This window comes from Panthera tigris, chromosome E2 (assembly GCF_018350195.1).
Source record: "Panthera tigris isolate Pti1 chromosome E2, P.tigris_Pti1_mat1.1, whole genome shotgun sequence".
Lineage (NCBI taxonomy): Eukaryota > Metazoa > Chordata > Mammalia > Carnivora > Felidae > Panthera > Panthera tigris.
In genome coordinates, this window is record NC_056674.1 from 6,636,926 (window position 1) to 6,658,783 (window position 21,858).

Here is a 21,858-nt window from a genome sequence, read left to right on the forward strand (position 1 = left end):
ACCTCACTGTCAACTTCTGGTCCCCACTCTGGGGTGAATTTAGACAGATCGCTCGATTGCTCAACCTCTGTGTACCAAAATTCTCATTTTCTGTACAATGAAAATTATGCAATGCCAATGCGTACCTCATTCAGATATTAAGACTTACCAAAATACCAGAGGTACAGCATGATAGGACGATTCATGCAAAGTAATACTGTATAAATATTTTAACTTGAACTCTTGGAATCTCCTTAACAATAACCATAAAAACTTAATTATTTCTCAATGAAAATCTTGGACTTTATTTGGTATGATTAATATTGTCCACACGACGAGTGCTCAGGCAGGCTCTTCAAGCTCTCAAGATGATGATCAGTCACTGGGAACTGACTGATTGGCATCAAAGCATTTGCCAATAGGAATGGTCCACTTAGCACAGACCATACAGGGATTCCGGGCACTTTCCCTCTTCCTTACTGCCATCTTTTCCTTTTCCACCTTCATTACAGATTCAGGTCCACGGTTCTGATCTGCAAGTACCTGTTGGCACCCACTTTCTGACCATTCTCCTTAAAGGTATTCGAAGACAAAAACAGTGAAACACTTCCTCAATGCTTCGGAATGTAACTTTGTTTTCTATCCACGCAATGTTGATGAGCGTTTCCAATGGCACCACTGGCCTCCTAAGCATCTCCAGCCACTCTGATCAGCTCAAGTAATGACAGGCTTCACATTTTCTCTTTAATATTTAAATCAGTAATAGATTCAGAATTGATTTATCCCATGATGTATCTAATGATTCACATTGTGCTTTTTCCAATGTAGATAGCAAATTTCAGTTTTCTGAAAATGTTGTATTAAGCATATACTCAGCTGACTTTTCCATGGAATATCCTGGTACTTCTCTCCATCTCCTCCTGCCTCTTTAAGTCTCTGGCAATCCCACAGGAGCAAACCACCAAAGTTGCTCTTGATGTCAACATTTTCAATGAGTCTTTTTGTTCACAGGAATGACTGTTGCTCTAATATAAAGGAAAATGTGTTGAATGGCAAAATAGCTTCCAGGGATTTGGCAATAGTAATACTATTCTTATCACAGACAATAGTTGGAATCCTGGGCAATGTCTCTCTTCTTCACCATTATCTATTACCACACTGAAGGCAGGTTGAGACCCACAGAATTGGTTCTGAAGCACCTGATTGTATCCAACTCCTTGGGCATTCTCTCTAAAGGAGCTGCCCATGCATTGGCAGCTCTGGGATTGAAATATTTCTTCGATTATTTGGGATGTAAACTTCTTTCATAAGTTCAGAAAGTGGGCAGGAGGGTGCTCATTAGCAGCACCTGCCTCTTGAGTGTCTTCCAGACCATCATGATCAGCCCCATGAACTCCTGTTTGAAGGAGCTTAAAGTCAAAGCCCCAAAGTACATTGGCTTCTCCATTTCCCTCTGTTGGATCATGTGCCTGATAGCAAATTTTATCATTCTTCTGTATGCGTTGTATGTGTCTGCGAAACGGAGGAGCAGAACATCACAAAGAAAAGGGATTTTGGACACTGTTCTACATTCAATCATGAGACAATCACAGTTTCCGTATATGCAGTGTTGATAGTATTTCCTGAAGCTTCCTTGTGTGGGCTCACAATCTGGGCCAGTGACTCCATGATTTTCTTCCTGCACAGACATAAGCAGCGGGTCCAGCACATTCGAAGCACTAATGTCTCCCCCAGATCCTCTGCTAAGTCCAGAGCCACCCAGAGCACCCACATCCTGGTGAGCACCTTTGTGTCTTTTTACATCATATCCTCTATCTCTCATGTTTATATTGCTTTTATTTATAATCCCACATGGTGGTTAATAAACACCTCTGCCCTAACTTCTATATGTTTTCCAACTGTCAGCCCCTTTCTGCTTATGAGACGAGTTCCTACTATAACCGGCATCTGCTTTGTGAGGGTAAGAAACACAAAATCCCCTACTCTTACCAGAAAAATGTAAATGCTATGTTTTTGGATAAAACTCAATTGTTTATTCTCATCAGACACAAAAAGTCAATACAGAATCCTAAAGAGAAGACACATATCTTTCTAAGGTGGAGCCTATAAGTATTTGGGATCCTCAGATGCCTGAATGTGAACACTACATAAGCATAGTCAAGGTGAATGAGTCAGGGTAGCCTCATGTGGCGAATAAGTTTAAGAATTCTCTGAGCTTGCACCAATGGGTTAACAAGGCTTAGGATGGAAAGCCACCAGAGGGCAAAAGTGCCCCCAGCATAGAACAAAGCAGAGAGAGGAAGCCACTGTCACAGGACAAAAGCATCTGAGACCAGGAATAGGCAGAAAGCCACTGCAGCAGAGCTAATTAGCGAGAAAAATGCCTTGTTCACCCTGAGGTAGCATGCCCTATCTTAGCCCCTAGAAAAAATAAGATAAACAGACAAGGTGCCTGGTGCCTGCAATAAACGGCCTGTCTACTCAATGCCAGGACTTTGATTTGTCTTGACCCTAACTCCTAACACCAAATACCTTCAAAACCCCCTTTCTCTCACACACACAAGTTAATGATCACTGTTTTATTGTCTCTTTCTGCATGTCCATCACGTTTGTAAGTCCTTTGATCCTAATAAATATGGAGCAAAGACCCTTACTCAGGGCTGTTGTCTCTTCCCTGACATTAGCCTCTCTCATATTCAATTCTGCATCCACTCTCTTGCTGGACAACAGAGAACTCCAGCCTCAATGTTGGCAACAGCCTTGTCCTGATTAATCAGAGCACTTGAACGAGTGATAAATTCATGGGAAATTCTGCCAGGAGCTAATACAGTCCAGAAATGACTGCTAGATATTGTTGGAAGACAGGCCTACCATGGGTTTCTCATTATGTTCATGTCTTATGAACAGAAGCATGGACAGCTTTTCTTCTAGACCGTTTCCTTATGTGTGTTTAGAAAAGGTCCTTGGAAGACAGGGACCGTGTCACTCTCTGGAACATTAGGCTGACTTATTTGCTGTGCAGGGAACAAAGATAATGTCTTCCTCATGGAAAAGAGTACAACAGGTGTGTTAGCAGTTCTCTTTAAAAGATCTCATTTTGCTGTACTCAGGCCTCCACGGTTGTGATGCAAACACACTGCATGTGTAGCACTCATCTGGGCCCCTCAGCATCACCATGATTGGAATAAGGTCAAGACAAGGAAGGGAGCCAAGAGAAACTTGCTATCAGGATGTTCATGCTGCCTGCTGTGCCTTGAGCAATAAAATGTTTTGTTTTCATCTGTAAATCTCACATTTTTTGCCAGTAGCTATAAGAGTTACAGGCCAGGGGTGCCTGGGTGGCTCAGTCAGTTGAGTGTCCAACACTTGATTTTGGCTCGGGTGATGATCCCAGCGTCATAGGATCGAGGCTCATGTCAGGCTCTGTGCTGAGCTTGGAACCTGTTTAAGATTCTCTTTCCCTCTCCCTCTGCTCACAGTCCCTCTATATGTACAAAATGGAATGGAATGGGATGGAATGGGATGGGATGGAATGGGATGGAATGGGATGGGATGGAATGGGATGGGATGGGATGGGATGGAATGGAATGGAATGGAATGGAATGGAATGGAATGGAATGGAATGGAATGGAATACAAAACAAATGAGTTGCAGGCTAATCTCAAACACTCACTATTCCTGAAATAACCATAGCTGTCACCCAAAACAAACAAAAGATAGATCCAGAGAGAAATACATAGATGATAGAAGATAAATACATAGAACTCTTTAAAAGTTGGATTATACTGAAGCAAAAGCTCACCTACTCTCTAAATCACAATAAATTTAGGTGTTCAGGTCAGGACAGAGACTTGAAAGAGCCAACTGATCCCTATCCAAATGTAGAAGAATGTAGGTTGTTTGGGCAGGCTGATGACATGGCAGAGAGAAGAGCAGGACCAGCACTCCATAGGAAGAGGGCAAAGACCAAGACACCTCCTGGGCAGAGCAGCCTGGAAGGACCATGGAAGAAAAACAACTACTAAAAGATGATACTGAGCGCCTGGGTGGCTCAGCTGGTCAAGCACCCAACTTCACCTCAGGTCATGATCTTGCAGTTCATGGGTTCGAGCCCTGTGTCAGGCTCTATGCTGACGGCCTCTGATTCTGTGTCTCCCTCTCTCACTGCCCCTCTCCCACTCACGCTGTGTCTCTGTCTCTCAAAAATGAATAAACATTAACATTTTTTTCAGTTAAAAGGTATCAATTCTTTGCCATAGTGTACCATAGTACCTTTCTCTCATTTTTACAATGTCTTTTTAAAATCCACACAGGTCACAGATGTTTTTCTGTGTAAGTGGATTCTTTTGGGAATGTTCACTGGAGCCTTCACTTTGATGCCTGTCCTTATACACAGCACTGTCTACATTTATGGGGAAGGTTGAGGTGAGAACACAGAAGATCCTGATAATGTAAACTCCTGGAAATAAGCACAAATTCCTGGGAAACCTTTAGCCTTTCAAGGTTATAGAACTGGTCAGGTAAAACTCGAGATCTCCAAAGGATGAAGTTAGACCCCCGCTGATATCTGGGTCATGTGTAGAATAGACAGAGTTACCCCAAGCACAATGTTTTCATGATGGGAGAAAAGAAGTGAAATAAATGGATGTCCAGAGATGAGCAGAGAGATCAAGTTGGCTCCCCAAGGTTCAAATCAGCTATGCTGAACCGTGGGGATACTGATATAATTTTTTGTGTGCTGTCTTGAGCCTCCCAGTTGGGAGGCCCTGGTTAGAAGCTAATCATCTCCCCCTTGCTGACCAGCTGATTAAATCCACCATCAAACCACACTGAGGTTTCTGGCACAGTAACTTGTCCAAACCCTAACCTCATCTCTTCAGCTCCATGGTAGTCTTGAAAAACAACCACCTAGCAACTAGAGTAACACTGAAAATCAGCAAACTAGCAGCCACTGGAGGGGGCAAGAATGTCTCTGGAACTCCTCAAAAGCCCAACCCCAGAAAATTTTCACTTTAACTTATCTGTTAGCTTGCTGGAAATATACATCTCATGGTTTGTCTCTCTTTGATCTGACGCGGATCTCTGATCTCAGATCTTTGATCTGATCTCTGCGAACACTCCTACCTGTGGGCATTCATTGGAAACAATCAGTGGCTAATGTTTACAACTGTAGAGTTTGGAAAATGACAGCATGTGGGTATGTGATATGGTAGGATAAGAAGGAGGCACACAGGAAGTGGGAGAACAGGATAGCAGGGTGATGTGAGGACCTGGAGGTGTGGGGTACAGACAACACGCAGGAAGAGGATAAAAGGCAAAAGGGTGTTCAATGCTGCTCAGGAGTTAAAGTGCAAGGCCAGGTTTAAGATTATGAGGGGATTAAGTGTGCAGGGAAGTTAAGAGTAAGAGAGTTAGTTATTAGGATCTGGGTGGAAAAGGTATACAGGGTGTAATGGTAACAAAGGGAATAATGGCAATGGAGAGGTGATGGGCAAACATGATAAAATATAAGAGCTAAATCTATGAACGTCAAAAGAAAATATAAAGGTCCATCGTGATGATTTCAGATTTGATCGTGGTTTCATAGACATGACAGCAAAAGCACAAGACACAGAAGAAAACCTATATAAACTGCACTTCATCATGATTAAAAACCTTTGTACATCAAAAATACTATCAAGAGAGTGAAAAGACACCCAACAGGAAGAAAGAAAACACTTGCCAATCATATATCTGATCAGAGGGTAGTATCCAAAATATAAAGAACTCTTATAACTGAACAACAAAACAGAAACACAATTTATAAATGGCTAGGGGTGCCTGGGTGGCTCAGTCGGTTAAGTGTCTGACTTTGGTTCAAGTCATGATCTCATGGTCCATGGATTTGAGCCCTGGGTCGGGCTCTGTGCTGACAGCTCAGAGCCTGGAGCCTGCCTCAGATTCTGTATCTCCCTCTCTCTCTGCCCCTCTGATGCTCGCTCTCTCTCTCTCTCTCTCTCTTTCAAAAATAAACATTAGAAGATTTTTTTCAATGGCTACAGGATTAAACAGATATTTCTCTAAAACAGTACACAGATGGCCAACAAGCACATGAAATGACACTCAATGCCATTAGTCACCAAGGAAATGCAAATCAAAACAACAATGAGCTATACCCATTAGAATTGCTACTTACAAAAGCAAAAAAAAAAAAAGTTCTGGTGAGAACATAGGGAAATTTGAACACATGAGCACTGTTTGTGGAAATGTAAAATGGTGCAGCTGCTATAGAAAATAGCACGGCAGCTCCTCATGAAATTAAGCATAAAATTACCACGTGATCCAGCAATTTCATTTCTGGGTATATACCCAAAAGAATGGAAAGCAGGAATTCAAGCATATTTTACACCAATGCTCAAAGCAGCATTATTCACAATAGCCAAAACATGGAAACAAACCAAATGTCTATTGATGAATGAACAAAATACGGTGTGTACACACACGCACACACACACACACACACACACATACACACACACTCGAGTATTATTCAGCTATATAAAAGAATAAAATTCTGATATAGGCCACAACCTGGATGAACTCAGAGGACATTATGCTACATCAAAGAAGTCAGACGCAAAGCACAAATACTGGATGATTCCACTTAAATGAAGTACCTGGAGAGGTCAAGTTCATACAAAGTAAAATCATGGTTGTCAGGAACTAGGGGGAGGGAAAATGGGAAGTTATTGTTTGATGGGTATAGAGTTTTAGGGCTGAGATGTGGGAAAAGGTCCATAAATGGATAGTGATGACAGCTGCACATTAAATAATGGGAATGTACTTATTGTCACTGTATACTTGTAAATGATAAAAATGGTGAGGGTCTGGCTGGCTCAGTAGGTAGAGTGTGCAACTCTTGATCTGAGGTTTAGGACTTACAGTCATATGTTGGGCATAGAGCTTACTTTATAAAAAGTATCAAAGTGGTAAATTTTAAGTTATGTATATTTTACCATAATTTAAAAAAAAAAGGCACTAACAATCCACAGTGAATACCACTTAAACCCACCACAATGGGTATTCTATAAAACAAAACCTTAAGGGTCCCTGGCTGGCTCAGTCAGAGGAATATGTGACTCCTGATCTTAGGGTCATAAGTTCGAGCCCCATGTTTGATATAGAAATTCCTTAAATAAATGAAAAACTTTAAAAAATGAAAAAAAAGAAACCTTAAAAATAAGACATTTTGGTGAGGATGTGAAGAAATTGGAACCCTCATACATTAGTGGTGGGGATGGAAAATGCGGCAGCCACTGGGGTTATTCTGTAAGTTAAATGTGACCAAACAATTCCACCCCTAGAAATGTACTCTAAAGAAATAAAGGGGTGAGGGTTGCCTGGGTGGCTCAATCCTTTGAGCATCCGACTCTTGATTTCGGCTCAGGTCATGATCCCAGGGTCATGGGATTAAGCCCCACATCGGGTCCCACTCCACTGAGCATGGAACCTACTTAAGATTCTCCCTCTCTCTCTCTCTCTCTCCCTCTGCCCCTCTTCCCTGCTTGCTCTCTCTAAAATAGAAAGAAAGAAAGAAAGAAAGAAAGAAAGAAAGAAAGAAAGAAAGAGGTGAAGGACATCAAAGATACAAACGTCCAGGTATAAAATAATTAAGACATAGAGATGTAATGTACAGCATGGTAATTATGGTTAATAATAATATACTGCACATTTAAAAGTGCCTAAGAGTAGATCTTAGAAGTTCTCATCACACACAACAAAATTTGTAAACAATATGATGACAGATGTTAACTAGACTTACTGTGGCGATCATTTTGCAATATATACAAATATCAAATCATTATGTTATAAACTTGAAACTAATATAACAGTATATGTCAATTATACCTCCATGAAAAAAAGAGCTGAAAAAGATATTGAAACAAAAAGTTTACAAGAAAGTTCACAGCAGCATTATTTATAATAGCCAAAGGTGGAAAGAAAACATCGCATAAACATACAATGAGAAACTTTTTCAGCTATAAAAAGGAATAAAAGACTTATAAACAGTACAACGTGGATGAATCTGGAAAACCGTATGCGAAGGGAAAGAAGCCAGAAATAAAAGGCCACATTTTATGGGACTCCATTTATAAGAAATATACATAACAGTCACATTCATAGAGATAGAAAGCATATTAGTAGTTCCCATGGTTGGGGAAGGAGGGAATAGGAGTGAACTGATTAATGAGTATGGGAGGTCCTTTTGCAGTGATGGAAATGTCATGGACCAAGATAATGGTGATGGTGGCACAGTGTTATGAATAGACTACATGCCACAGCATTGCACCCTTAAAGTGGTTCAAAGGGTCAATGTTATGATACATGTATTTTACCCCCAATTTGGGAAAGACACAGACCATAGCAATCCCACATCTGGGCTCTAGTGCATTATACCCAAAGCACCTCTCCACATAAGGGCAGGTGCATAAGGCTGTTTATTGCTTATTGTAGGGGAAAACTGAGATTCCCCTGAAAACAGTTCTGATTCCCCTTCTGTTAGGTCGAATAGAGCTTGGTTGGTTTCTGCTAGTGTTGAGATGAATGATATTATGGCTAGAGGTCATGCAGGAATAGTCAGATGTACTCTTGGGTGGTAATTAGTGTGACTAGTGTAAAGGATCCATTTATTTTAGCAGTACTGATAGGAGAATAATGACGAGTGTGACTTCGTATGAGATTGGGCTACAGTTAGGGCTCCAATTAGGGCGTATTTGGAATTTGAAGCTCATCCTGATCATAGGATAGAGTAGATGGCGAGGCTTGATATAGTTAGCATAAATAGTACTCCTAGATTTATGTTAATAAGTGGATATGGTATGGATAAGGGGATTCACATGGTGAGGTCTAGCGTGAGGGCTAGGATGGGTGCTATGATGAATATGAATATGGAAGATGTAAGGGGTCGGAGAGGTTCTTTAGTGAAGAGTTTTACGGCGTCTGCAATAGGTTGGAGCGGGCTGTATGGTCCTACAATGTTTGGTCCTTTGCGGAGTTGTATATATCTTAGTACTTTGCATTCAACTAGGGTTAGGAAGGCTACGGCAAGGAGAATGGGGATAATTAGTGAGAGGATGTTGATTATGAACATATTGTTAGGAAGAGGAATTGAACCTCTGATAGTAAAAGTTTAAGTTTTATGCAATTACCGGGCTCTGCCACCCTAACAAACCCGAGCTCTATGGGTGATGTTGTTGAATAAACTGTCTAGATTAAGATTATATCATCTATTTGGTTAAAGGCGCTTTGGTAAAGTGGGCCTTATTTCTCTTGTCCTTTTGTACTGGGAGAAATTATTTAATAGATAGAAACCGACCTGGATTACTCTGATCTGAACTCAGATCACGTAGGACTTTAATCGTTGAACAAACGAACCTTTTTTTTTTTTTTAACGTTTATTTACTTTTGAGACAGAGACAGAGCATGAACGGGGGAGGGGCAGAGAGAGAGGGAGACACAGAATCGGAAGCAGGCTCCAGGCTCTGAGCCATCAGCCCAGAGCCCGACGCGGGGCTCGAACTCACGGACCGCGAGATCGTGACCTGAGCTGAAGTCGGACGCCCAACTGACTGAGCCACCCAGGTGCCCCAAACAAATGAACCTTTGATAGCTGCTGCACCATCGGGATGTCCTGATCCAACATCGAGGTCGTAAACCCTACTGTTGATATGGACTCTGAAATAGGATTGCGCTGTTATCCCTAGGGTAACTTGTTCCGTTGATCAAGTTTTTGGATCAATAAGTGATGCGATGCTTTCGACTGGTTAGTCTAGATGTAAATCACTCGGAGGTTGTTTTCTTCTCCGAGGTCACCCCAACCTAAATTGTTGACTCATGTAGAGAGGTCTGTTGTCCCTGTCGGTTGATTGATAAGGTCTCTTTGAGTCAGTTTATTAAAGCTCCATAGGGTCTTCTCGTCTTGTAATATTCCCGCCTCTTCACAGGAAGGTCAATTTCACGGATTGGAAGTAAGAGACAGTAAAGCCCTCGTGTGGCCATTCGTACAAGTCCCTATTTAGGGAACAAGTGATTATGCTACCTTTGCACGGTCAGGATACCGCAGCCGTTTAACTAATGTCACCAGGCAGACAGTGCCTCTAATACTAGAAATGCTAGAGGTGATGTTTTTGGTAAACAGGCAGGGCTTGTGTTTGCTGAGTTCCTTTTACTTCTTTTAATCTTTCCTTATTTGCATGCCTGTGTTGGGTTAACAATTGGTTTGATATTCAGTTTATGGTTAGGCTATATTTATCTTGTTAACTATCAGTGGTTATCCGCTCTGATATAAGCTTATGCAAGGAGAAGTATTTCTTGTTACTCATATTAGCATTATTGCTTCTATCGTTGAATAGATTAACCCAGTATTAAATTAGGAGTTAGCTGCGTTTTTTGACATTAGGTGTTTTGACTGTTGAGCTTGAATGCTTTCTTAATTGATAGCTGCTTTTAAGCCAACTATGGTTTATGTTTGTGCTTACTCTCTAAAAAAGACTGTATCCTAGTTCTAAAAAGCTGTACCTTTTTAGATTATATTTTAAACTTACATTAGAATTTTAGGAAGTTTTTGGGGTAAGTTTAAAGTTGAACTAAAATTCTCTTCTGGGTAACCAGCTATCACCAGGCTCATTAGGCTTTTCATCTCTACCCACAAATCTTCTCACTATTTTGCAACATAGACGAGTTCATCCTGTAAAGATTATTCATGGGTAACTCGTCTGGTTTCAGGGGCCTAGCTAAAGTTCTCTTTGTTAGGTTGTTCTAGCTAATTCATTGTGCAAAAGGTACAAGGGGTAATCTTTGCTGTGTAGTGCTTTTAATTTTTCTTTCATCTTTCCCTTGCGGTACTTTCTCTATAGCGCCAAGTTAAATTTCTATCTCCTATACTTTTAAGGGTAACTAAATGTTTTATTTTACTGTCTAGTGTTAATTGAATTTATGGGTGTTTGGGCTAGCTTTGGCTCAAGATGGTGAGTTTAATATGAAATCTTCTGGGTGTAAGCCAGATGCTTTGTTTAAGCTACATCTTGTTTATCCAAGCACACTTTCCAGTATGCTTACCTTGTTACGACATATCTCCTCTTGTGGGTTTAGTGGTTTGAATAGGTTTCTTTAAGGGTTTTGTCACTTGAGGAGGGTGACGGGCGGTGTGTGCGTACTTCATGGCCTAATTCAATTGAGCTCTCTATTCTCAAATTTACTACTAAATCCTCCTTTAGTCCTTAGTTTCATAAGGATTTTCGTGGGTATTCTAGTTATAGAAAATGTAGCCCATTGCTTCCCATCTCATGGGCTACACCTTAACCTAACTTTTTTGTGTTAAGATACTTGTGCTTACTTTTCTTCCTTTCTAGGGTTTGCTGAAGATGGTGGTATACAGGCTGAATTAGCAAGAGATGGTGAGGTGTATCGGGGTTTATCGATTATAGAACAGGCTCCTCTAGAGGGATATAAAGCACCGCCAAGTCCTTTGAGTTTTAAGCTGTTGCTAGTAGTTCTCTGGAAGATAGTTTTGTTCAGTTAGACTATCTATGTTTAGGGCTAAGCATAGTGGGGTATCTAATCCCAGTTTGGGTCTTAGCTATCGTGTGGCCGGAAATGTTAAAGTTACTTTCGTGCTGTATTTTTACGCTAACTGTAGCTTCTTACAGCCTAGTTAAGGTTTAACTTTAGTATGAGTTTTTCTCTGTAACACTCTGTAACCTGGAGCCTACCAGAGGAGAGTGACTGACTAAGCATTACAGCCATTAAACATTTGGTATGAAAACATCACATGATAGATTCTGAAGTGAAATGAGCAAGTTGCGAAATAATACACAAAGTGTTATCCTATGATTGTAAAACAAAAATAAAAATAACAACTAGAAAACACTTTTTTAAAAAGCCCATGGAGAGCAGGGCCCCCCTTACCTCCCATAGACTACAAATGAACTCACTACTCAGAAACCTATCTCCTTGGGAGCTTCACAGTAGGATTACCTGGGCTACTTTATTGAACCCTGCACCTGGACTACTTTATTAAACCAGTGCTGATTCTGGGCCCTGCCAAGACCAAATGACAGAATCGCTAGAGGAGGCACACAGGCGATGGTAGTTCCCAACACTACCCAGGGATCACAACAGGACGTCAGCGCTGAGAACCACTTTGCCAAGCATAGCTTCTCCAACTTTAACGTACAGACCAATCACCTATGGATCTACTAACACAGACGCTGGGGCCCCACATGCAGAATTTATGATCTTCCACTTCCTTTCAATCGGACTCTCTGCTCACATTTCTGCAGGGTGTCCACGTGAAGTCAGGTGGGGGTTGGGCTGGCTTCTGCTCTTGAAGCAACCTTTGAGATCTCAGAACCGGCCTCAGTCTACAGAGGTCAGGGAAGGGTCACTTGGCATGTGTGGGTGGTCCCACCAGGGACTCTGAGGCCTCAGATCATGTTCGCCTGGCCTGGGAGAACATCCTGGCTGACCCAGGGCATGTAGATGCCACTGCATGACCAGGTGGGGAGAGGAATGATGAGATTCAAACCAATTCTAGCAAACGCTAACCAAATTTAAAGAGGAAGGGATATATCCCAACTTACTCTATGAATCTAGCACTCCTCTGACACCAAAACCATTACAAGAAATCTATAGATTAGCATCTCTCATTAACCAAACATTAGCAAATAAAATGCCACAATGTATTTTAAAAGACAAGACAGTCCAACAACTGATGAATGGATAAAGAAATTGTGGTTTATATACACAATGGAATACTACGTGGCAATGAGAAAAAATGAAATATGGCCTTTTGTAGCAACGTCGATGGAACTGGAGAGGGTGATGCTAAGTGAAATAAGCCATACAGAGACAGACAGATACCATATGGTTTCACTCTTATGTGGAACCTGAGAAACTTAACAGAAACCCATGGGGGAGGGGAAGGAAAAAAAAAAAAAGAGGTTAGAGTGGGAGAGAGCCAAAGCATAAGAGACTGTTAAAAACTGAGAACAAACTGAGGGTTGATGGGGGGTGGGAGGGAGGGGAGGGTGGGTGATGGGTATTGAGGAGGGCACCTTTTGGGATGAGCACTGGGTGTTGTATGGAAACCAATTTGACAGTAAATTTCATATATTAAAAAATAAAAATTAAAAAATAAATAAATAAATAAATAAAAGACATCTTTGATGCAGGGTACAGTAAAACCTTGGTTTGCGAGCATAATTCGTTCCAGAAACATGCTTGTAATCCAAAGCACTTGGATATCAAAGTGAATTTCCCCTTAAAAAATAATAAAATTCAGATGATTCGTTCCACAACCCAAAAATATCCATATAAACGTGATTACAATACTGTAATATAATACAAAACAGTAAAGAAAATACAGAATACAAAGAAATATAAACAAATTAGCATGCACTTACCTTTGAAAACTTTCATGGCCAGTGTGAGGGAGACGAGAGAACGGTTATTGTGTAGAATGACTCTCACCATCAGTAACAGAATCACTGCCATCTATTCGCTCAATGGAATCTTTTTCTTTTCATTCAACTTTAACAAGGAACCTATCCAATGACACTTGCTTTTACCTCCTCTTGAGGATTTCACGGAAATGTGACACTGCATTGACAATCACCCACAATCCCGCAGGGAGAGAGAGAGAGAGAGAGAAGAACGAATTGTGATCACGTGACACTTGGCATCAAGTACTAGTAGTATTGCAAGACATTGCTCGTTTATCAAGTTAAAGTTTATTAGAAATATTTGCTCATCTTGTAGAACACTCACAGAACAAGTTACTCGCAATCCAAGGTTTTACTGTACTTGATCGTAGGAATTCAAGATTAGAAGAACATTCAAAACTCAAGCCATGTATGTAATTGACCACATTAAGAAACTAAAATGAAGAGTCCCATGATCATCTCAATAGACATACAAAAAGCTTTAGACAAATGCCAGCATCCCATTTCTGAAAAAGAAAAAAAAAAAACCTCCCAGCAAACTGGTAACAGAAGGGAACTTCCTCAACCTCAACCTCACAAAGAAAATCAATGAAAACATACAGCTAACATTGTATATTTAAGTTTATTTATTTATTTAGAGAGACACAGAGACAGTGTGAGTGGGGGAGGGGCAGAGAGAGAGGAAGAGAGAATTCCAAGGAGGCTCCTCATTGCCAGCATAGAACCTGATGCAGGGCTCAAACTCACAAAACTATGAGATCATGACCTGAGCCAAAATCAAGAGTCGGACGCTTAATCGACTGAGCCACCCAGGCACTCCTACAGCTAAGGTTATATTTAACAATGAAATACTGAGTGCTCTGCTCTCATATCAGGATTAAAATTAGGATTTCTCTCCACTTCTAGTCTACCTTGTTCTGGTTGCGCTAGTCAGGGAAGAAAAAGAAATAAAAGGTCTCTCCTCTGGAAAAGAAGTAAAGTTCACTTCCCTCACAAATGACAAGGTCATTTACATAGAAAACTAGATGGAATTTAAAAATAAATTTTTTTGGTTTTATTATATAAAATTTATATTTATATAAAAATAAATAAGTAATATTATTATTAAAAAAATAATTTTTTTTACTTTTAAATAGTTTTAACTACTGACCAAGGAAGAATCTCAGGGTGAATGGACTGCTCTGGCTCCTGAGTTCATGGCTGCTCCACCTGTGGTCCCAGACCTGCTCTGCAGGCAGGCATGTGCCTCCGTGCCTTTTCAGCAATTCCCCACCAAAGACTGGAGTGCTCAGCACCCCGCTGAAGACTGGGGTGCGGCTCCCCCTGTTCAGGCCACCGAATGGGTAGTAATGACCACTGAGTGGTCTTAAGCTGTTCCTGTACAATCTGTGAAACAAAATTGAAATACAATTGATGGAAAATAGATGCTTTCTTTGAAAAATAAATAAATAATAAGAGCTCCTAAAATTAATAAAGTTGTTTGGCAAAGTTACACAAGATCCATAGAAGCATTTCAAGCTTTGTTTGCCTGTAAACACTGCTTTAGCTGCATCCCACAAAGTTGGACATGTACCACTTATTAAATCAGTTCAAGATGGTACCTGATTAAAGACTTCCACTTTGACTCATGTTTATTCAGAAGTGTTTTCTGAGTTCAGATTATTTAGGAGAATTTCCTAATATCTTTTTGCTACTGACTTCTAGCTTCATCCCATTACAGTCAAAGACTGTGTAATTTCTTTCCTTGGTTTAGATTTGTTTTATGTCCCAGAATTTTGTAAGATTTTTCTTTTCTTTTTTTAAGTAGGCTCCATACCCAATGTGAAGCCCAAGGCGGGACTTGAACTTATGACCCTGAGGTCAAGGTCTGAGCTGAGATCAAGAGTCAAATGCTTAACCAACTGAGCCACCCAGGAGACACTACTTTGTAAGATTTTAATTTTTTTAATGTTTATTTATTTTTGAGAGACAGAGGGCAAGCGGGGAAAGAGCAGAGAGAGAGGAAGATACAGAATCCGAAGCAGGCTCCAGGCTCTGAGCTGTGAGCACAGAGCCCAACATGGGGCTCAAACTCACAAACTGCGAGATCATGACCTGAGCCGAAGTTGGATGCTTAACCAACTGAGCCACCCAGACACCCCACTCTGCACCCCACAGTGCACACTGGTTTCAGTGGTTTTTTTATCATATAGCTGTGCACGTATTAACACAACCATTTTTTAAATATTTCAATCACCACAAAAAAAACAAAAACAAAAAACCTTGTAGCCCTCAGCCATCACCCTAAGTAGCCTTATCCCTCCCATCTCTGGGCAACATGAACTTACTCTGTTTCCATACATTTGCTCACTCGGGACATTTTCTATAAAAGAAATCTATCATCTGTAGGAAATGATCTTTACTTAGCACAATGTTTTCGAGGTAAATCTGGCCTGTGCCTTGTATCAGAACTTTATTCCTTTTTTTTTTTTTTAAGTTTATTTATTTTGAGAGTGTGAGCCATCACGCGCGCAAGCGTGCACAGGGCCCCAAATGGGCTCTCTTCACCAACCAGTGAGATCATGACCTGATCTGAAATCAAGAATCCGATACTTAAGTGACTGAGCCACCCAAGCGCGCCCTACTTTATTCCTTTTGAAAAACTTTTTAGGATGTAGTTTAATATACATAAAGCAAATTTTACCGTGCAATGCACAGGTCGAGCATCTGTCAAACAGCTCTTTCATCCCCCTGCCAGAAATTCTCCCTTTATGGGGCGGTTTGTGAGTTCGAACCCTAAATCGGGCTCCGTGCTAACACGGCAGAGCCAGCTTGGGATTCTTTCTCTCGCTCTCTCTTCTCTCTCTCTCTGCCCCTTCCCGACTGGCGTTCTCTCTCTCTCTCTCAAAATAAACGAATTAATTAGAAAAAGGTATTCTGCCTTTATCATCACATGTCTTGTCCCCCAGGCTCAATGAGACACCCCGCCCCCACAAAAACTTCCAACAAACCACGCTCCCATCCGGGGCACTATCTCTCACCCACCTCAGACGCTGAATCAAACCACCCAGGGACCTTCGAGCCCAGGGTCACTGTGCCCACCCAGCCTCCTCCTCAGCACCCAGTCCTGAGCTCAGACCTCGGGCCTCACCACAGGGCTTCCGGGGGTTCTGAGGGGCCACCAGACCAAAGTCAAGGACTGAAGCTCCTCGTGCACCTTCGGCTACCCGCCCGCCCGCCCGCCGCACTTCCGCTCGGCTCCCCGTACCCCTGACGCGCAGGCGCAGCAGCGGGTGGAAGAGCCCGTGGGGACGTCTGGGTGCCGGATTTCCCACCTCCACCTGTGAGGCAACATGGCCGCGCCCTGACCCCTAGTTGCCCTTGGAGGCAGCCGCTTTAGGAAGCGCGCCAGCTTTGGTAAAACCACTTTTTCCTTGCCCGGAGTGCAAAGCTGTCCCGCTTGGGCGGAAGCGATTGTAACTAGCCACCCGTCACTAGGTCTTGCTTGCTATCAGCGGAGCACCGCCACTTACCCAGCCGAGCGGCACGCTCCGCCTGGCACACGGAGGTGGTTCGTATTTGTGGCATGTGTGAGGGAAACAAGCCATCCCTTCACAGACCTCTCCATGAATGTCCTCTCACATAAAGCCCCATCATCAATGATCTCCCCCCAGATATTCCACAAGCACTGATTCCCCAAACCTCCAGTTATTACGGAACTAGCGCATTTGCTCCTTGGTGAGTTACAGATAACAAACTACACAAGGGGAGCTTGGGTGGATCGGTGGGTTATGCCTCTGACTTCCGCTCAGGTTTTGATCTCGTGATTTGTGAGTTGGAGTCCCTCACAGGGCTTTGCACTGATGATGGCGCAGAGCCTGCTTGGGATTCTCTCTTTCCATCTCTCTGCCCCTCCCCTATCATGCTCAAAATAAATACACTTAAAAAAAAAAAAAAAGGCAATTCCAAGTGGAATTGTCAGAAAGGAAGTTTTATTTTCAGCAAATACGGAGATTACAGGGATTAACTCCCAAAGCCCTGAATTCCCAAGGAGTGAGTTTCTTTTATTTAGGGTTAGGATGAATATTCAGAAAGGGGAGTTTTGTCATCCTGTATAGAGGTGGAAATAAGGTCATGCCTGCATCTTAAGGCAATTGGCCTATACATACATTGTATGTTATGTCAATGAGGTTTGTGCTCTTCCTTAGGCAGAGATTTTTTTTAATACATATTTTTGTATTTTAGAGCTCAAACAAGGGAGTGGGACAGAGGGAGAGAGAGAGAGAGAGAGAGAGAGAGAGAGAGAGAGAGAGAGAGAGAAGGAGAGAGAATCTTAAGCAGGCTCCAGCTCAGGGCAGAGCCCGTTGCAGGGCTGGATCCCATGGCCCTTGGGATCATGACCTGACCCAAAATCAAGTCAGTTGCTTATCCAACTGAGCCTCCCAGGCGCCCTGAGATTTTAACATTATAATGAAGCAGAAATAAATGCCAGACATGGAGAAGGGGCTATGTGCATGCTCCAAGAGCCAGCATAAACTGGATTCTTGGCCTTATCATCTTGGGCAAAGGGTTCAGGGCCTAGCTTACTTTTGAAACAGCATTTAAGAGTTTTGTTTTTGTTTTTGTTTTTACCACTGACTTTCTCTTAAATGGTTAGGCTACAGACTTAGTTTTTATACTACCTTTGTTCCCTAAAAATTCTTAACTACTAAGGTTCTTGCATTTCTTTGTAATCTAGACACCTCCTAGGAAGTTCTGGAAGAATTGTGCTAAGGCAAGTAGGGCACAGATTACAGAAAATAGCTGGGGGCCTAAAATGACTTGTCATTTTAGAAAATGAAATTTAAAAAACACCAGTAACTGGTCTTTTTCTGTGGACCCCTCTTTCTACTCACAAAATGGTTGCATTGGGGGGGGGGTGTATGAAAATATTTGACCATTAAATATTGGGATAGTACTCAGTCTATGCATCCTCTTTTAATATCTGTTCAACAATTTTGGAGAGGAAATGAATGGACACTTTTCTAAGCCACCAAATTGATTTTGCTAATTGTCATGAACTACCTGTGGTCTCCAAAGAACAGAGTCCAAAACAGTTGCTTTGGACCACCATAAACCATCTTAGGACAAAAGATGATAATGATAATTCAATCTACCACTTGCACAATGCTCCAGGCACAGTTCTAAATGCTCTGCAAACATCAAGTTATTTAAATTTCGTAAGAGGGGCACCTGGGTGGCTCAGATGGTTGAGCATCCGACTTTGGCTCGGGTCATGATCTCTTGGTTCCTGAGTTTGAGCCCCACACCAGGCTTGCTGCTGTCGGTGCAAAGCCCGCTTTGGATCCTCTGTCCCCCCCTCTCTTTGCTCCTCCCCACTCCCACACTCTCTCTCTCTCAAAATAAATAAAATTTAAAGAATTAAAAAGCTATGGCAGAGGAATAATGGCCCCCAAAGATGCCCATGCCCTACCCTCCAGAACCTGTGAACATGTTAACTTATATGACAAAAGGGACTTTGCAGATGTGATTAAGTTGAGGATCTGAAGATGGTGAAATAATCCTGGACTATGTGGTGGGCCCAATATAATCACAGGGACTCTGTAAGAGGAAGGCAGGAAGGTCAGAGTCAGAGTAGGAGATGTGAAAATGGAAGCAGAAATCAGAGTCAAAAAGATTTGAAGATGCTATGTGTCTGGCTTTGAAGAGGGAGCGTTTCTTATTTACAGAAAATTCAAAATAACTGCATGGCACCTGGGACCCAGATCTTGGTTTCTAATACCATTCTCCAATAAAATGAACCAGGGTTCCTTGGAGAAATGACTGACTGGAGGACTGAGGATATATATAAGTGGAGTCTGGAGCACCTTGTAGTTCAAAAATAAATAAATAGGTAGATAGATAAATAGAGAGTGTTCAGTGACAACAACAACAAATCCACAGTGATGGGGGTATTTTAAAGGGGCACAGGAATCAACTGAAAACAATCTCAATGGCCAAAATTGGAAAAAATCTGAGGAACAAAATAAACTAGTACTGGATTATAACCCAAGGTATAAAATAAATGTCCAGGAATCCATACTGATATAAATGATTAAACAAATAAGGTAGAACAGATAAATCTCCTATGCAGAATGCCAAATAATTTATGTAGATACCTCACCTTCAAGGAGATAAAGCATTAACTCTCTACTCTGGAATTGCGGGCTATCATGCACAGTGATTGCTTTCCAAAAAGCATAGTACACAAAGGGTCAGGGACGGGGGGAAGTAGGGAAGAATGACCTTATAATGGAGAAACCTGACAAATACATCTCATCTAGGTTCAAGGATGTTGACAGTATGTCCCCTTGGCATGATATGATATTTTACTTCTGTGGTCTTCCCCCAAAACATAGAACACCTGTCTAATAATAAAAAATATTAGGCCAATCCCAATAGAGGGACATTTTACAAAATACCTGCCCAGCACTTCTCAAAACTGTCATGGTCATTAAAAGCAAGGAACATCTGAGAGACTGTCATAGCCAAGAAGGGACTAAGAGGTATTACAACAAAACGTAATATGGTATCCCAGATGGAATCCTAGAACAGAAAGGGACATTAGGTAAAAAACATAGTATGGACTTTAGTTAACAATGATGTAACAGTATTGATTCATTCATTGTAACAAATGTACCACATTAATGTTAGATGTTAGTAACAGAGAAACTGGATGTGGGATATATGGGAACTCTATCTATGCAATTTTTTTTTCCTGTAAATCTAAAATTGGTCTAAAAAACATAGTTTAGGGGAGAAAAAAGTTAACATAGCCAGGCTACCGGATAAATAGTACAAGAGTGGGGCAGCTGGTTAAGTTCAGTTGGTTAAGCATCCGACTTCGGCTCAGTCATGACCTCACAGTTCATGGGTTGGAGCCCCCCTTCAGGCTCTGTGCTGACAGCTCAGAGCCTGTAGCCTGCTTCAGATTCTGTCTCTCTATATATCCCTCCCATTTGTGCTGTCTCTCTCTCTCTCTCTCAAAAATAAATAAACGTTAAATATATGTATATATATGTATGTATAACAGTACAAGAGTAGCTAGTGTAAGAGAGGAAGGAGGGGCGCCTGGGCGGCTCAGTAGGTTAAGCGTCTGACTCTTGATCTCACTCAGGTCATGATCTCATGATTCGTGAGTTCAATCCCCGCATTGAGCTCTGTGCTGACAGTGTGGAGCCTGTTTGGGACTCCCTCTCTCTCTGCCCCTCCCCCACATGTGCACTCACGCCCTCTGTCTCAAAATGAATAAATTTTTTAAAAGACATAAGGAATTTTGGGGGAGAGGAGATAACTTCTATTTCTGATCTTTATGATGAAGGAAGAACATCACAGGGGAGGGGAGGTGTTCTGGAGGCAAGCAAATATGGGAGTAGAGGCCAAATGTGGCAATACTTGTCAATTTGGGAAACACTAGCATAGAACCAATACCATCCGCTTTCAGAGGGATATTATTGAGAAAGGCGAGTAGGCAAGCCACAGGTACTGTCCAAGCACTGTTGAAGCAGGAAACCACGGCAGCTCTTGGCAAAGAATCTTTTTTTTTTTTTTTCTTACCTGAAAATCATTTTTTTCTGGCAGGCTGACTCCAAGAAAGCCCTCAATGATTCCCAACTTTTGGTATTCATACTCTTCTGTAAAACTCTCCCCGCCCTCAGCATGTGCTGGCCTAGCAACTTGCTTCTGAGACAAGATGATAGCAGAGACAGTGGACTTAGATGTCATATGCACAATGTGATACTGTCCATAAACCATCTTCAAATGAGTTGAGTCATTCACATAGCGATGAGGAAGAGCTCAAGGCATTCTATCTCAAAATACACATTAAGGAGATTTATCTGATGAAAAATGAGGGTGGACTTATGACAAGCCTCCAAATATCCATTGCAACCATAGGTTTATCTCCTTTGTGAGATCTCTGCCATTTGGCTAAAGATTCCACACACTTATCGTATCCACAGACATTTCTCATTTCTGACATGAGGCCACAGAATATAACTGAAAACCTTATCCTATTCACCCCTGTAACTTGGCAGGTTTGGGTGTTCAAACCCAGCACATTCCAAAGGACTGAGCTTTTTTCCAAGTTTATTATTTAGGAGAGAGAGTGCATGAGCACATGAGCAGGGGAGGGGCAGAGACAGAGACAGAGAGAGAGAATCCCAAGCAGACTCCATGCTGTCAGCACAGAGCCCGACGTGGGGCTCAATCCCACAACTGTGAGATCATGATCTGAGTCGAAATCAAGAGTCGGACACTTAACCGACTGAGTCACCCAGGCACCCCCAAATGGACTGACCTTTGACTAGCACCTTGGAGAGAACCTCTCAGCCCCTGGAGTATACTGCCTGAGAAGAGCGTCTTTGTATATCTGGGGTTT

At 41.8% G+C, this 21,858-nt stretch overlaps 1 long non-coding RNA gene and 1 pseudogene across 1 annotated transcript; one reads left to right on the forward strand and one right to left on the reverse strand.

Annotated features, from left to right (window-relative positions):
- The first annotated feature begins 629 nt into the window (after positions 1 to 629).
- LOC102956803 lies at positions 630 to 8,530 on the forward strand (annotated as a pseudogene).
- Positions 8,531 to 9,329: 799 nt separating this feature from the next.
- On the reverse strand, positions 9,330 to 10,197 carry LOC102950713. Its single transcript, XR_006212087.1, has 2 exons — positions 9,620 to 10,197; positions 9,330 to 9,393 (listed from the first exon to the last, which is right to left on the reverse strand). It is a non-coding gene; the product is annotated as an uncharacterized LOC102950713 (long non-coding RNA).
- Positions 10,198 to 21,858: the final 11,661 nt, after the last annotated feature.